Raw genomic sequence first — 16,813 nt, 5'->3', positions numbered from 1 at the left:
TTCTTTCCAAAGATACTCTAGATAAATGAATTCTCAGGAAGAAATAGTAAAAGAGCAAATATCTCTAATTCCTTCAGCACATAGCCGGCAAGTCACTGGTTCTGTAAACCAAATCAATTCTATGTACGTTTCTAAGCACCTACTCTGTACACAGAAGTCTACATGGGCAAAAGTTACAGAGAGAGATGAGTCAAAGCCTGGTGACTGCTACACCCTCCCAGGGATAGGGACTGGCCTCAGGTGGTCTTCATACCTGTTCCCCAACACCAGTCCTAAAACTCCACCTCCCTCATCACCTAGCTTTTTAGCCAATGCCTGTCCTCATTTTAACCACACAAGCCACATAACATTGCGGGGCACAATGTCTGTTTGCTCTTGGAGACTGAATGCCCTCTACTATCATCCCCATTTCCTCCATGATGTGACTGAGTAACTTGGAACTATGGCCATTCCCTGGGGCCTTGTAGAAAGAAAAGACAAGTATTTAATGAGGCCCTCCCAGTGAAGCGGATTTTAAATAAGCAAGCATTGCATATGGCAGCTTCACCTACTGATGTATCTAAAATATATACTGCTGTTATTGACTCTCCTCTGCTCAAGCTGCGTTTCATTATCTTCAAAGTTGACAGTGGGGAAGAGAACCACACAGACTAACATCTGCCAGTGGTAAGCTGGGTGAGAAAGAGACAGAGGTCCCCAAGCTGCGTGGTACCCAGGGTGGTCCTGGGCATGGGCTCATCCCTAGATGGTCTACATCCCAGTGCCTGTTCTGACCACAGGGGGCACCTTCCCACTGGCTGCACTCAAGGGAGATCTCAGCACAGAGATGCCACCCTCTCATTAACCAGAGAGCCAAGAGATGGGCATGTTCCCTCCCACCACTGACACCCCATTTTAATTTTTCTCTCTCTTCTCAAACATCAATTTTTTTCTACCTTCCTTTGGAAAAAAACTAAAGAACCCATCATTTTCCTTTGCTTCACTAACGACTTGCTAGTCCAATCTCAATTACTGTAAAATGGAATACATGGATAGCTCAAATTTTCTCTACAAAAGGATTCGCTCTTGATGGGAAGCAACCCAATTTCCACAATTATCTCGCTCACGAAACGTATCCACAACAATGATAACCGTGGGGCTGTGTTTTGCTCAAGCCATAAATGAGGACGGACGCTCTGACAAGGGAGCGCATGTTGCCCGTTGTTTCCTGATGTGTGAATGTATTTATGTGAACCTTCTCATGGGATCTTAAAAAACTTCCATCACATTCAGCAAATACCGAGCAAACTGCAAACACGGATTCTTTACCAACTGAGCTATCAGGGAAGCCTGCCATCTGCTAGTAGATATCTCCTATCCACACAATACACTCTTCACTGTCACACCCAGCAAATGCCTTCAACTGTCAGCTGAAGCTCCCCTCCGTGGGGAAGGCTTCCTTACCATGTTCACCCTTCCCCTGGAGCACTGGCCTCTAGTGATGAGTAAAGCAACGCAGGGCAGAGGCTCCCAAGCTTTGTTGCACGTTGAAATCATCTGAGGAGGTGGAAAGACTATTTACGTTTGGCTTCTCAGGAGGCTCAGTGATAAAGAATCTGCCTGCCAATGCAGGAGACCCAGGTTCCACCCCTGGATTTCGAAGATCCCCTGGAGGAGGAAATGGCAACCCAGTCTAGTACTGGTGCCTGGGAAATCCCATGGACAGAAGAGCCTGGCTGGCTAGAGTCCATGGGGTTGCAAAGAGTCAGACACAATTTAGCAACTGAGCACACACACCCATTTCAGGGTTCTCATTTAACTGCTCTGAGGTTCCACCTGGGCATTGGGATACTTAAAAATCTCCCCAAGTAATCTGAATATGTGGCAACATAGTAGGGAAATGCAGGCACAATGGTAAAGAGAATTCACAAGTTTCCAGTCCTTTGTGACCCACTCCCTGGTCCCACATGACTGGGCCTGTTATTGGATTCCCCTGACTCTGAACACTGCAAAATACAATGGCTCTGAGAATATTCACCAGATATGGTTAGTGTATTAAATGACATAATTTATTTAAGATGCTTAACACACAGTGGTAAGTGCTGGGGTTAGGTAGGAAAATACCCTACCTCGCAAAGACGTCCATGCCCTAGTCACTGTTATATGATTTTAGATAATTTAGATAATGGGAATCTGGACTTCTGAACTGATGAGGTCATACAGAGGCCTTGCCTGTATTCTGCATTTGGACTGGATGTGAATTTGGGGGGGCCAGAAAATGGACCAGAATAGTCAGAATAATGGCCCCTCCTGGAGATGTCCACTCCCTAATCTAAGTCCCAGCTTAGCAACCATTAGGTGTAAGGTACAAACTTTTCAGCTTCACAGAGTCCATTCTTCATTGCTCAGTCACTAAAGAGTGCCCGACTCTCTGTATAAACTGTAGCATGCCAGGTTTCTCTGTCTTTCACTATTTCCAGGAGTTTGCTCAGATTCATGTCCATTGATTTGGTGATGCTATCTAACCATCTCATCCTCTGCTATCCCCTTTTGCCTTCAGTCTTTCCCAGCATCAGGGTCTTTTACAATGAGTCAGTTCTTCTCATCAGGTGGCCAAAGTGTTGGAGCTCCAGGTTCAGCATCAGTCCTTCCAATGAACATTCAGGACTGATCTCCTATAGGACTGACTGGTTTGATCTCCTCCCAGTCCAAGGGACTCTCAAGAGTCTTCTCCAGCACCACAATTTGAAAGCATCAATTCTTCAGCACTCAGCCTTCTTTATGGTCCAACTCTCACATCCATACATGACTACTGGAAAAACCATAGCTTTGGCTAAGTCTATCCCTTACCCAAGGACAATTCACTGGATGATCAGAGTCACAGTCTGGCCTTGCAGGAAGACTTAGATCCAGATTGGACATATGAAAAGATGGGTATATTCTCTCTCCCAAGAATTTGAACTCGTTAATACAGATTCTGTCCACAAGTAACGGGGCCAGAAGTGAAAAGATACACATAAAGAGGCTCTGAGGCAGCAAGGGGAGACTGAGCAGAAGTTATGCAGAAGTGGAGAAGTCACCAGGCGGAGAAATATATGTACAATTAGGGGAGAGACAGAGATCACTTTCTGTAGAAGTATAAACAGGGTACCCAATGGCAGGGAGAGAACAGTATCCTGTGCAATTGGAATGAGTTGATCTAGTCCCGGAGAGATATCCAGGATCCTTCCTGCTATGAAATCACACCCCGATGGCTGGGATGCTAGGCTGTGTGACAACTCTGAGATTATAGAGGAACTCCTTCTGCATAGATTACTCTTGCAGAAATTCCTGCTGTGCATGGCCTTACAATGTCACATTCCTTCCTGGGATGGGGCTGTAACAAACAGCCTAAGACCCACACCCTGCTGTTCTTACCTGTACCTCTCATTTGAACCCTTAATTACATCACTCTTCATATCTTGCAGCTGACAATGTTGGAAATTCATGAACATCACCATTTCACGGACTGGCCTTGAGCTTTCAAATTATGGCTCCACTAAGTCCCAGTTCTGTGACCTTTGGCAACTCCACTGAAGTTTGTACTTTACCCCTAATGGCTGCTAAGCAGAATAAATAAGATGACATATGCAAATTGTACAGGAGAGAGTCATTCCATATTGTTCTCTTTCCCTTCCTCTAGTTCATTTGCATATTATTATTTGGAAGGAAAGGAGAGAAATTTCTGCTATTTATTACCTATACCATATGCCTATTAACTTTTCAATAGACACCTGTCAAAATGAATCAGGAAACAATTATCAAGAACCATCTCTGCTATGATGTGAAGTATGATATGTTAACCAGACCTTCGGGCTCTTGACCAGCACATCTTCCCCAGATTTACAGTCCAGTCCATCCTTCTTGAAGGAAACACACGCTGTGGCCACACTACATCAGTCATAGATCCCAGAGCACACCTTGATTACCCAATGCTATACCTCCTCATCTAATCAAACTCAGCCCACTCTTTGAGGTCCCACCCTGAAACAGATGACAAACTGAAGATAGTATTATTGCAAAGAGTTAGTACAAAGATTATGTGCCCAAGGGTGGGCTGAGTGGAAGGTTAACCTTGACGGATAGGCCAGGATCCCAGGGCTAGAATAGCAGAACCTGTTACTTCTCTTAGGCTTGAAGGGGTAAGAGAAGGGAAGGGTGACCAGAATGGGGAGCAAACTCAGTAGAAAACATTGCCATAAATGGAGTGGTGACATGCAGTCTAGGATACAGCAAGTCCAAGGCAACCCTATGATAAGAGAAAGCCTAAAAGCTGAGCAAAGCACACAGACTTCTTCACTCTCCTTTCTGTCCACCCTTCAGCCTCCTGCTAGAACTCAGCATTGGCTATTTCTAAGAAGAGGCCAGGAAGCCCATGGATGCAGTCCACGCAGAGGGAGGGAGGGAAGAGGGAGAGCCGAGTGCATCCTGGAAGAGCTGGCAGAAGACAGCTAGTTCAAGGTCCAAGGGCAGCTCCTCCTCCAGGAAAGCTAGTCACAGCCTTCAGCATTCCTAAGGAACGTCAAGCCTATACGTCTCTTGTGACAGAGCATGAAACTGAAGGGAGAAACAAAGAAAGGAAAATATAATCACAGTTGTGATTACACTACTACATGCCACATTCTGCGATAAGCAGTCTACATGCCTTGTCTCATTCATCTTTACAACATAGGAAGGCTTATTACCTTTGTTTTGAATAAGTAGAAACTGAGGCATAGAACTGATGAAACATCAAGCCCCAGGTGGATCCAGATCTAGAACCCAGATGCACCTATCTCCCAACATCACAGTTTCCATAAACTCACCCTGCGTTGCATACATTGCCACTTTCTGATCTACCTACAACTTGTCCCTTGATGAGCATGAAGGCCACCTGAGGTGATGGACAGTCTTCCATTCCTTTTACATCTCAGTTTGCCCCTGTGCTAATGAGATGTTAGAAAGTCCCACCTATAGATGAACAAATAAAATCACAAAAAACTTTGAAATCCCCACAATCCTATTTTTCTTCAGTTTAAAAATAACCTGTTTTGCCAAACAGTCAGAAACTTCTTTTTCCTCTTTAAACGGACTTTTTTTTTTTTACACACATCTCATATTGGGATTCACAACTCATCACTCCTGCAATACCCCCAGGCTCCTTGTCTATTCAGGAAAGCGCTTGGTAAATTTGGAAAACAGTTTAGATGAATTTCTGCCTGCCAAGTACGAGGATTCTGGGTAGACTTCTCTTAAACAAAGTTTTAAAAGAAATATTTGCTAGTTTCCTTAAGCACACCCAACAATAGTTTCTTTATTTTAATGGGCTCTGGTTCAAGACTTTAATACTAATTTGAAAACACACGTGCACACACACACAATATGATTAATAAATAACACAACCATGCATCTCTGAATAGCTGACACTACATGGTTACATGTGTGTAATGTTACCTGGTGAGTATTTCTATGCTATGCTTATGCTAAATCGCTTCAGTCATGTCTGACTCTGTATGACCCCATAGACGGCAGCCCACCAGGCTCCTCCGTTCCTGGGATTCTCCAGGCAGAACATTGGAGTGGGGTGCCAATGCCTTCTCCGGGTGAGTATTTCTAAAAGCCCTCAAATGCCTTTCTGATATTTTATCATTGACTCCTTTAGCCCTCTCTGCAGGGAAGCAAAGGTGAGCTGGCCTGAGCTCCATGTGGAGGTTGAGGTCTGAAGCCCAAAGAGCTCTATTCCACACTCCCATCTTCATTTGGTACGAAGACAATACACCCTTCTCAGAACACAGCAACAGGGAGAGGAAAAGATCTCCAGCTTCTCTTTGGAGGGTGCCCTCTGGTCTCCCCTTCATCTCTGCACTCAGTTGATATTTCCTTTCTAAAGACTATCAACGTTTTGCCAACTACTTTCCTGTCCACACATTCATTTCCTCTACGTGACACCGCAGGAAGGTAGGCTCTGCTGTCCCTATTTTGCCAGGTTCGGACAAGATGAGATGGGCCAGTGGTTTTCCAGCTGGGTAGTGTTGAAAATAGGACTGGAATTCACGTCTTCTGGATTCCAAGATCTTTTTTTCATACCTTGACACCTAGCTCTGTCTTATGTTTCCCTGTAAATCATCTAGAGTTAAAATTAATACTATGGGGATGAGGGCGGGATGAGAGTAAGAGGTCAGGACCCCATGGCCAGGACGGCTGGTATGTTAGCTGGTCCCAACCCTCCTCTCTCACTCCCAGCTGCCAAGACCACACCTCCTTTATCTGCTGACTGCAGGCCACACCTCCTCCGGTCTGATGGAGCTCTGTACCTTTGCACAGCCACCTGGGCCAAGCCAGTAGGGTCACTGGCCCCAATAAAATGATGCCTTTTCCCTCCCTGGAGGGGAACTTCAGCCTCTGGTCATTCAAATTTACAGTCTAAATTGGGAATATTCATCATTTCAAATGTACAGTCTAAATCAGGAATATTCATTATATTAGAAATGATATCCATGTTAACTCTATTCTTATAGAGATAGCAATACTAAATGACTTCCAAGAGCCAAACTGGTAAATGAATGACTCCAGATTTTTAATTAGGCTTATCTTTAAAAAATGAGTCTGTGTCCAGAAAATAGCAAAATTCTGTAAAGCAATTATCCTTCAATAAAATATAAATAAATTAATTAAAAAAAAACCTGAGTCAGTGTCAATCAGGTGCCCATCAATAGGAAGTTTCCAGAAAGCAGCCAGCAGGTCCTGCAAATTCGCATGGCATTTGTGATTTTGTAGGTATTACCTGCTAATATCCGTCCACAGAGGAAGGGATAGATGATCAGAAGAAGCATGAAAAGATCTCTTTCCCCAGGAATTCCAGGGAGAAACACCCACAAAAAATTCAGTGGTTAAAAACGGGGACATGAAATACTCCTTTGAAAATACTCCTTTGAAAATGAAAGCTATTTCTGAATCCTTTCCCCAAGCTCAAGTCAAGAACTTAAGATGGGAATTTAAAAAAAAAAAATCAAAAGTAAATCATAACATCCATATATTTTTAAAGTACCATTTAAAAACTGTCAATTTGATATGTAATGACTTTTCATCTCCTTTTCTCCAACCATTCTGTTGGCACAGTGCCATGAAATCACAATAAAGTAAGAAGTTGCTTCTAATAAATCAGGATTCTACAGCTAAAAAGTATGTTCACCTTTGTGTGTCCAAATAAAATTCTCTTAATGCCCTTGGAAAAAACACACACTCTTTGTCTCTTTTTGAAAGACTGAGAAGCTAGAGCTCCGAGAAAGAAGCTGACTTACCCAGAGGCCCAGTACTAGTAACCAGCTGTATCCAAGTTAAGACTGAAGTTGTTAGGCTTCCAGTCAGGAGCTCTAAAGCTAGAAAGGATCTTGGATGGCATTAAGACCATGGCCTAGAGACTTCATTTTTCAAATAATAACTGTATCTTAGGGAGATTGAATGGTTTGCCCAGAGTCACCCAAATAATAAGCTACATAAAACAACTAGCCAGGTCATCTGATTCCTAGTCCTTTTCTGACACCACCATGGTCCATCATATTCTCCATTTGTAACATAAGCCATAGAAAACACTTCTATTCAGTTTAATTTTATTAGACAATTTCTAACGTATCATTTGCTTTTACAAAATTCCTGCCCCAAGAACAAGCTGTTTTTTTAAACATTTCAAAAAGCATAAAAGAAACCTTTAAAAAAAAAAAAAAAGGAGAGTTAGACTTCAGCTCACGATATAGATAGAAAGTGCCCCCTGCTCAGAACATAATTTACAAAACCGGAGCTGCACAGGGCGACATTCTAGAAAGCATTTCCCTAGAACTTAAGCAGAAGACAGAAAGAGCTCCTACCAGGGGAAACACTTCAGCACGCTAGAAGTAAACAACACCCGAGAACCTGAGCAAATTAATTTCTAATAAAGAGCTCTACTCAGAGATTTTTTAAAATTAAATGTTACATTACCCATGTGATCAGACTGCAAAGAACAGCTCCTGAAGAGACAACTGCCAGCCCAGAGCCACCCCACAAAGAAGGAAGGGCAAAGTTCACAGCTGGGAATCACAATTAGAAGTTTCAGTGATTGCCAGAGAAGGGGGTTGGCAAGGTGTGATCACGTGGGGCGAAGCATACGTGTTCTGCCACCAACACCATCAGAACTAGGAAGTGCAAGCAGAGCACCCCCGATCCCAACTCCAAATATCTTTATTCATTCAGTCAAAAGAGTTTAGTTCACTGACTGCAGGCTGTTTACCATGCATTGTTCAGTTGTGGGAACATGGCTTATGTCCTAGTGAAAGAAGACAGACAAAAACAAATGAAAAAGTCAAGTGCAGACAGACCTCAGAGATGTTGTGGGTTCCAGACTCTCTGCGATTAAGCAAACAGCGCAATAAAGCAAGTCACGCGAGTTTTTTGGTTTCCCAGTGCACGTAAAAGTTATGATTACCTTATACTGCAGTCGATTAAGTGTGCATTAGCATTAGGCCTAAAAAAACAATAAACATGCCTTAATATAAAAACCCTTTATTACTTAAAAAATGCTAACCATCATCTGAGCCTTCAGTGAGTCATAATCTTTTTGCTAGTGGAGCATTTGAAATAACTGCAACAATTATCAAAATGTGACACAGAAATATGAAGTAACTAAATGCTGTACGAAAAATGGTGAGGATAGACTTGCTCAACACAGGGTTTCCCCATACTTTCAATCTGTTACCACATTACTGACCGGAGATATATTAATACATCTTTCATCATTGTTGTTTAGTCACTAAGTCGCATCTGATTCTTTTGTGACCCCATAGACTGTGGCCCTCCGGACTCTTTCTGTTCGTGGGATTTCTCAGGCAAGAATACTGGAGTGGGTTGCCATTTCCTCCTCCAAGGGATCTTCCTGACCCAGACCTATGACTCCTGCACCGGCGGGTGGATTCTTTACCACTGAGCTTTACCACAAAAGCCCCAGGTCTTTTGTTACCTGGATGTTATTGACTGAAGACATTTTTAGAGAGTGTTAGAGTTTTAGAGAGTGTTTTTAGAGGGTGATATAATTAACATTACCATGCAAAGTTGTTAGAGCTTAAAATTGATGAAGGGTTCATTATACAACTTACGATTGTCATCATCATTCACATTTTGCTCCGTTAGGTTTTTGTTCCAGCCTGGTGTATATTACAAATGCAACATTTTGAAAAATGGCATATCACAAAATTTTGAGTGAAGGAGAATTTTTCGGTGAATTTTAAGCAGATATTTTCTGATAGTCCGAGCAACATATATATTAGTGTCTCAGGGGATGACAGTTCTTCAGAATATAGTTCTAATTCAGATGATGTGAATATTAGACCAACAAAAAGACAATCAACCTTAGAAACTGACTCTGATACATAAAGGGAAAATGAAACTCATGGTGCTGGAGTATGCTCCTTTGCTTCTGCAGAACAGTAGATTGAAGACAACATTACACAAAAATTAAAAGATTTACAGGTGTGTCAGTTATAACCATTAAATGTGACAACCTGCAAAATGTTAGTGAAATAACAGAATTAACTTTTGGCTAGCCAAAATAGATATTGTTGGCCATAGGCATTAGTTTCTACAAAAATGTCCCAGTCAATAAAAAGCTAAAAAACGGTATCTGTGAAGAGCAATAATGCAAGGTACAGTTAAATAAGGTACTCTTGTATGTATGCAATATGTCAGACAGCTGGGAAGTGCTGAGGAGGAAAGTAAGAGTGGAGAGGGAAGAAGTGCTGGAAAGGGGAACATTTCCCAACGAGTAGTCAGGGCAGGCCTCACTGGGATATGACTTAGAGAGGCTTTTAAGGAGGTAAAGGTGATACCAATGCAGACTTGGGGGATGAACATTTCAGACAGAACGGACAGCAAGCCCCAAAAGCCGATCGTTTTGAAAGATAGTGAGGATGCTGTGCAACCAAGCAGGACCCTAGGAGGCCTTCTCAGAATAGACCCCCACCCATGTCTTCTGTCTGCCTTTTGCCTGTAGGAAAACTTTAGTCAAGGAATAAATTTACTCAGAAAAGTGAAAAAATACAGAATGGCAGGAAAACAGTCAAGCAAGACAAAACAATAATAATTTATCCATGAAACAAAGTCAAAGACCTTTAGTTCCTCAAGGACTACATGGGGTCGCACAGAGTCGGACACGACAAAAGCGACGTAGCAGCAGCAGCAGCAAGGACTACAGATAATATTCTGAGCCATGTCCTTTGAGATGCTTCACAGGTACTGAAACTCCCACCAACTGGAAGAAGTTAACTAAGGTGCCCACAGCACACAGACCCCAGACTGGTTGGAACCAGAAGGTTAATGATGCTGACTCCCAATTACCTCACCACCAGCCAGTCAGAAGAATGTCCCTAAGTTGACCACATCCTCACCATCTCCTCCAGGGAGGGGACACCCAGTTTTGAGGGCATTAGCCTGCTGTAGCCCCCTCTGCCTGGCAAAGCAATAAAGCTATTTCTCCCTGCTTCACCCAAAACTGTCTCCAAGATCTAATCAAGCACTGGTGTACAGAGGCTGCATTTCGGCTACAGCTGGTGTGGACCAGAGTGGAGAGGGAAGAAGCAGCAAACTGTGAGGCCAAGACAGAGGCCAGAGCCAGGCCCCAGGGCACACAGGATGGGCTCCTCACCCTTCACAGCTGACAGGCTACCAAAGAGCAACACTCTCCGCGCCCCCCCCTCCCCAACCCAGGCTGGGTTTTTCAGCGCTGGCTTCACTATTCACTCACCATGCAACCCTAGGAAAGGAAAACCTTTATGAATTAAGAACAATCATAACCTCATCTCATTTATCCCACTAATCCAGCTCCTACCACTGGAGTGAGATGATTTCAAAACACTAGACTCCCACGTGTCACCTCTCTTCCTCTGCAGAGCAGCCACGTGGGTTTGATATTTTCACCTCTATGTCAGATATGAAACTAAGACACAGAGAGTTCAGCTATTGCTCAAAAAAATACAGGTAGTGTCAGAACCAGGATCTGAACATGGGTCTTTGGAACGCTAAAGGCCACAGCTATGAGCTTCATGTATGACAGGGCCAGAAAAATGATGTCTGGAAACGACTTAATGACACGCAGTGTGGAAAGAGTCACATGGCCTCGAGGTGGTTGTGGCTGTCCTAGTGATTCAGTTTGTTACATAGGATGACAGCTGGGTGGTTCCACGTGGGAGCCCCCATCCCATAGGTGGAAGACTAAACCTGTCTGGCTTCTGTTGGTGAGTCTGGCTTCCAGAAGCCTGATCACATTGGGAACCTGAGGCAGCTACCTATCTCTCTGAGGCTTAGGGAGCTAAACTTGAAAAGAGAGAGTGAGACATCAAATTCCCTGTAGCTCTCTTACGATGACGGGGTTTAGTCTTCTCTAAAAGAAGACTTCCTGCCCCCAGTCCATCCGAAGGAGTGGAAAGAAAATAGGTCATGCAGATTAGCACGTGTTTATCGCACTGGACTTTGCTCCCAATATATCAAGATGCAGTTTAACTCACGGGAGAAATGAACATGCTCTGGCCGCTTTTGTCTCTGGAATGTTCCACACCTTTTCAACAGAATTTGTATCCAGACAAAGGTCACCTGTGAACAACTGAACTTGAGCCAATTTAACATGCTATGACTGTTAGTGTGTTGTCTTTCTGTACGTAGCTTTCTTCTGAATGGACTGTGAAACAAAAGCAACATATAACATGAGGATAATGATGATGAAAATAGCAGCAGCCATGAGGTGAAGTCAATCTTAGACTCAGTTCCTGGTTCTGAGCTTTACTGTGTCCTAACCTCTCTAAGCCTAAATTCCTCATCTCTGAAATACAAACACTAAGGTTTATCTCACAATTTTACTGCTATGGAGAAAAACAAGCATGTAAAAAATAAGTATGTGTGTAAAATTCTTGGGCCATTCTAATTCGCTACTAACTGAGAGTTGTTATTCTGCATTAACATAAAGGTGAATAAGATTTACATGACAATTTTCCATCCATAATCTCAGATGATCCCCCAAACAAGTCCCAGCCCTTAATTTAGGGTCTTTCACTTAGTAGTAGCTCAAAAAGTAAAACTGAGCTCAAAAGGAGTTTAGAAATCATCCCATCCTTTCCTTCTACAAACGGGGAAATTGAGGTTCAAAGAGAGACCACATTATACCTTTATAAAGCAACTGCCTTCTGTAACAATTCAGAGACTTCTTAATGATAAACTCAGTCAAAGGACAGCATGGCCTCAGAAGCTAAATGCCATGGGAAACATCACCAGGCCATGGACGAATGTACCCAGGATCAAATGTAGTCATTGTGAAATCCAGAATCATCCAAAGGCTTTAGTAAAACTCCATTTTACACAGGAGAGTAGAGGAAAGTGCCTTGTGCCCTGAATGTAAATTGGCCTCCACTGACATTGGACTGTTGCTCAGGGAAATGAAGGCCAAATTTTTCAAAGGTTCTAATTGGCAGAAAAGTAGCTGATGGGCAGTGGGGCTGCGTGCAAACCTCAACACTGTTGCTTTCCACCTGTTTTTCCACTTACTCATCATCCAAGGGCTCCAGGAGAAGAATTCCACACTCAGTATAACTTCTGTAGGACTGAACTGTCTGCTTAAAACAGGGCAGAATCTGACTATCAACTCTCCTCGCTCTCATCAAGACCCTGGCTGGGCTAGTGCCTTTGTCCAGGAATCCTGGGAGGAAGCCCTCTGCATTAAGGTTCTATGCCTCCCTGTCTTGTTCTCTCAGACCAGACGGGGTGCTGAAATTAACAATACAGAGCCCTAGTTTTCAAGCACTGTTTCTGTGAAAGGATGCTTAGACTAAAAAAAATGGCGGGTAAAAGCTTCCTTGGTGGCTCAGACAGTAAAGAATCTGCCTGCAATGTAGGAGACCCAGGTTCGATCCCTGGGTCGGGAAGAACCCTGAGAAGGGAATGGCAATCCCCTCCAGTATCCTTGCCTGGAGCATACCATGGACAGAGGAGCCTGGAAGGCTACAGTCCATGGGTCACAAAGAGTTGGACATGACAGATCAACTAACACAATACCAAAGCAATTGAGAATAGGGCCTCAGGATGGGAGGGAAAGAACGCAGGGTTGGGATTGTGTCTATCTGTGTGTCCCCACATGGCTCTAAAAAACTTTCAATTTTCCTGCGCCCTCCTCTGGTCCCACAATGGTGACTTTCAGAGGCCCCATCTTCTTCATTAAAAATATATATATTAAAGTTCCATTCGCAACAGTGTTGGCCTAAAAACAAATGTACTCTTCAACCCTAAAGGTTCATTTCCTTCTTCTGATTTTAAAAAATTAAAACATTGATCCTGGGCTTCTAAAAATACAGTGGGGCCTGAGGTATGGTGCTATTGCTCTAATGGCCACATTGGCCATGATTTTCTTAACCAAAAAATGGAAGTGATGGCACCTTCCTCCAAAACCTTTGTGAGCATTATTGGTTTAATCTATAATTCATCCAGCACCATGCCTGGGATCCAGCAGATGTTCAGTTCAGTTTAGTTGCTCAGTCATGTCCAACTCTTTGCGACCCTATGGACGGCAGGACGGCAGGCCTCCCTATCCATCACCAATTCCCAGAGTTCACTCAAACTCATGTCCATTGAGTCGGTGATGCCATCCAACCATCTCATCCTCTGTCGTCCTCTTCTCTTCCCATCTTTAATCTTTCCCAGCATCAGGGTCTTGATAAATGAGTCAATTCTTTGCATGAGGTAGCCAAAGTATTGGAGTTTCAGCTTCAACATCGGTCCTTCCAATGAACACCCAGGACTGATCTCCTTTAGGATGGACTGGTTGGATCTCTTTACAGGCCAAGGGGCTCTCAAAAGTCTTATCCAACACCACAGTTCAAAAGCATCAATTCTTCAGCACTCACCTTTCTTTATAGTCCAACTCTCACATCCATACATGACTACTAAAAAAACCATACCTTGATTAGATGGACCTTTGTTGGCAAAGTAATGTCTCTGCTTTTTAATATGCTATCTAGGTTTGTCAACTTTCCTTCCAAGGAGTAAGCGTCTTTTAATTTCATGGCTGCAGTCACCATCTGCAGTGATTTTAGAGCCAAGAAAAATAAAGTCTGACACTGTTTCCACTGTTTCCCCATCTATTTGCCATGAAGTGATGGGACCAGATGCCATGATCTTAGTTTTCTGAATGTTGAGATTTAAGCCAACTTTTTCACTCTCCTCTTTTACTTTCATCAAGAGGCTCTTTAGTTCTTCTTCACTTTCTGCCATAAGGGTGGTGTCATATGCATATCTGAGATTATTGATATTTCTCCCAGCAATCTTGATTCCAGCTTGTGCTTCCTCCAGCCCAGTGTTTCTCATGATGTACACTGCATATAAGTTAAATAAGCAGGGTGACAATATACAGCCTTGACGAACTCCTTTTCCTATTTGGAACCAGTCTGTTGTTACATGCCCAGTTCTCACTGTTCCTTCCTGACCTGCATACAGATTTCTCAAGAGACAGGTAAGGTGGTCTGGTATTCCCACCTATTGAAGCACTGTCCACAGTTTATTGTGATCCACACAGTAAAGGCTTTAGCATAGTCAATAAAGCAGAAATAGATATTTTTTTCTGGAACTCTCTTGCTTTTTCCATGATCCAGCATATCTTGGCAATTTGATCTCTGGTTCGTCTGCCTCTTCTAAATCCAGCTTATCTGGAAGTTCACGATTCACATATTGTTGAAGCCTGGCTTGGAGAATTTTGAGCATTACTTTACTAGCTTGTGAGATTGAGTGCAATTGTGCAATAGTTTGAACATTTTTTGGCATTTCCTTTCTTTGCAATTAGAATGAAAACTGACCTTTTCCAGTCCCATGGCCACTGCTGAGTTTTCCAAATTGCTGGCATACTGAGTGCAGCACTTTCACAGCATCATCTTTCTGGATTTGGAATAGCTCCACTGGAATTCCATCACCTCCATTAGCTTTGTTTGTAGTGATGCTTCCTAAGGCCCACTTGACTTCACATTCCAGGATGTCTGGCTCTAGGTCAGTGTTCACACCATCGTGATTATCTGGGTCATGAAGATCTTTTTTGTACAGTTCTTCTGTGTATTCTTGCCACCTCTTCTTAATATTTTCTGTTTCTGGTAGGTCCATATCATTTCTGTCCTTTATTGAGCCTATCTTTGCATGAAATGTTCCCTTGGTATCTCTAATTTTCTTGAAGAGATCTCTAGTCTTTCCCATTCTACTGTTTTCCTCTATTTCTTTGCATTGATCACTGAGGAAGGCTTTCTTATCTCTCCTTGCTATTCTTTCGAACTCTGCATTCAAATGGGTATATCTTTCCTTTTCTCCTTTGTTTTTTGCTTCTCTTCTTTCACAACTATTTGTAAAGCTTCCTCAGACAAACATTTTACCTTTTTCCATTTCTTTTTCTTTGGGATGGTCTTGATCACTGTCTCCTGTACAGTGTCACAAACCTCCATCCATAGTTCATCAGGAACTCTGTCTATCAGATCTACTACTTTAAATCTACTTTCCCAGAAAAGGGAACCCTCTTGCACTGTTGGTGGGAATGCAAACTAGTACAGCCACTATGGAGAACAGTGTGGAGATTCCTTAAAAAACTGGAAATAGAACTGCCTTATGATCCAGCAATCCCACTGCTGGGCATACACACTGAGGAAACCAGAAGGGAAAGAGACACGTGTACCCCAATGTTCATCGCAGCACTGTTTATAAGAGCCAGGACATGGAAGCAACCTAGATGTCCATCAGCAGATGAATGGATAAGAAAGCGGTGGTACATATACACAATGGAGTATTACTCAGCCATTAAAAAGAATACATTTGAAGCAGTTCTAATGAGGTGGATGAAACTGGAGCCTATTATACAGAGTGAAGTAAGCCAGAAAGAAAAACACCAATACAGTATACTAACGCATATATATGGAATTTAGAAAGATGGTAACAATAACCCTGTGTACGAGACAGCAAAAGAGACACTGATGTATAGAACAGTCTTACGGACTCTGTGAGAGAGGGAGAGGGTGGGAAGATTTGGGAGAATGGCAGTGAAACATGTAAAATATCATGTATGAAATGAGTTGCCAGTCCAGGTTCGATGCACGATACTGGATGCTTGGGGCTGGTGCACTGGGACGACCCAGAGGGATGGAATGGGGAGGGAGGAGGGAGGAGGGTTCAGGATGGGGAACACATGTATACCTGTGGCGGATTCATTTTGATATTTGGCAAAACTAATACAATTATGTAAAGTTTAAAAATAAAATAAAATTAAAAAAAATAAATAAAATGCAAAATAAATAAATAAATCTACTTTCCCACTTCCATTGTATAATCATAAGGGATTTGACTTAGGTCATATCTGAATGGTCTAGTGGTTTTCCCTACTTTCTTCAATTTAAGTCTGAATTTGGCAATAAGGAGTTCATGATCTGAGCCACAGTCAGCTCCTGGTCTTGTTTTTGCTGACTGTATAGAGCTTCTCCATCTTTAGCTGCAAAGAATATAATCAATCTGATTGTGCTGTTGACCATCTTGGGATGTCCAGGTATAGAGTCTTCTCTTGTGTTGTTGGAAGAGGGTGTTTGCCATGACCAGTGCATTCTCTTGGCAAAACTCTATGAGCCTTTGCCCTGCTTCATTCTGTACTCCAAGGCCAAATTTGCCTGTTACTCCAGGTGTTTCTTGACTTCCTACTTTTGCATTCTAGCCCCCTATCACGAAAAGGATATCTTTTTTGGGTGTTAGTTCCAAAAGGTCTTGTAAGTCTTCATAGAACTGTTTGACT

At 42.8% G+C, this 16,813-nt stretch overlaps 1 protein-coding gene across 38 annotated transcripts in view; it reads right to left on the bottom strand.

The window, feature by feature from the left end:
• Nucleotides 1-16,813, bottom strand: part of DAB1 (DAB adaptor protein 1) — a 956,508-nt gene that overhangs the window by 317,438 nt on the left and 622,257 nt on the right. For 2 of the 38 annotated variants that reach the window (XM_055585736.1, XM_055585738.1), the window contains exon 3: nucleotides 8,459-8,497. The exons of the other annotated variants lie outside the window; for them this stretch is intronic. The gene's annotated coding sequence lies outside the window, so the exon portion shown is untranslated. The remainder of the gene's footprint in view (nucleotides 1-8,458; nucleotides 8,498-16,813) is intronic. 38 annotated transcript variants of the gene reach the window in all.

This window comes from Bubalus kerabau, chromosome 6 (genome assembly GCF_029407905.1).
Source record: "Bubalus kerabau isolate K-KA32 ecotype Philippines breed swamp buffalo chromosome 6, PCC_UOA_SB_1v2, whole genome shotgun sequence".
Classification (NCBI taxonomy): Eukaryota; Metazoa; Chordata; class Mammalia; order Artiodactyla; family Bovidae; genus Bubalus; species Bubalus kerabau.
This window is presented reverse-complemented; position numbering and strand designations above follow the sequence as displayed.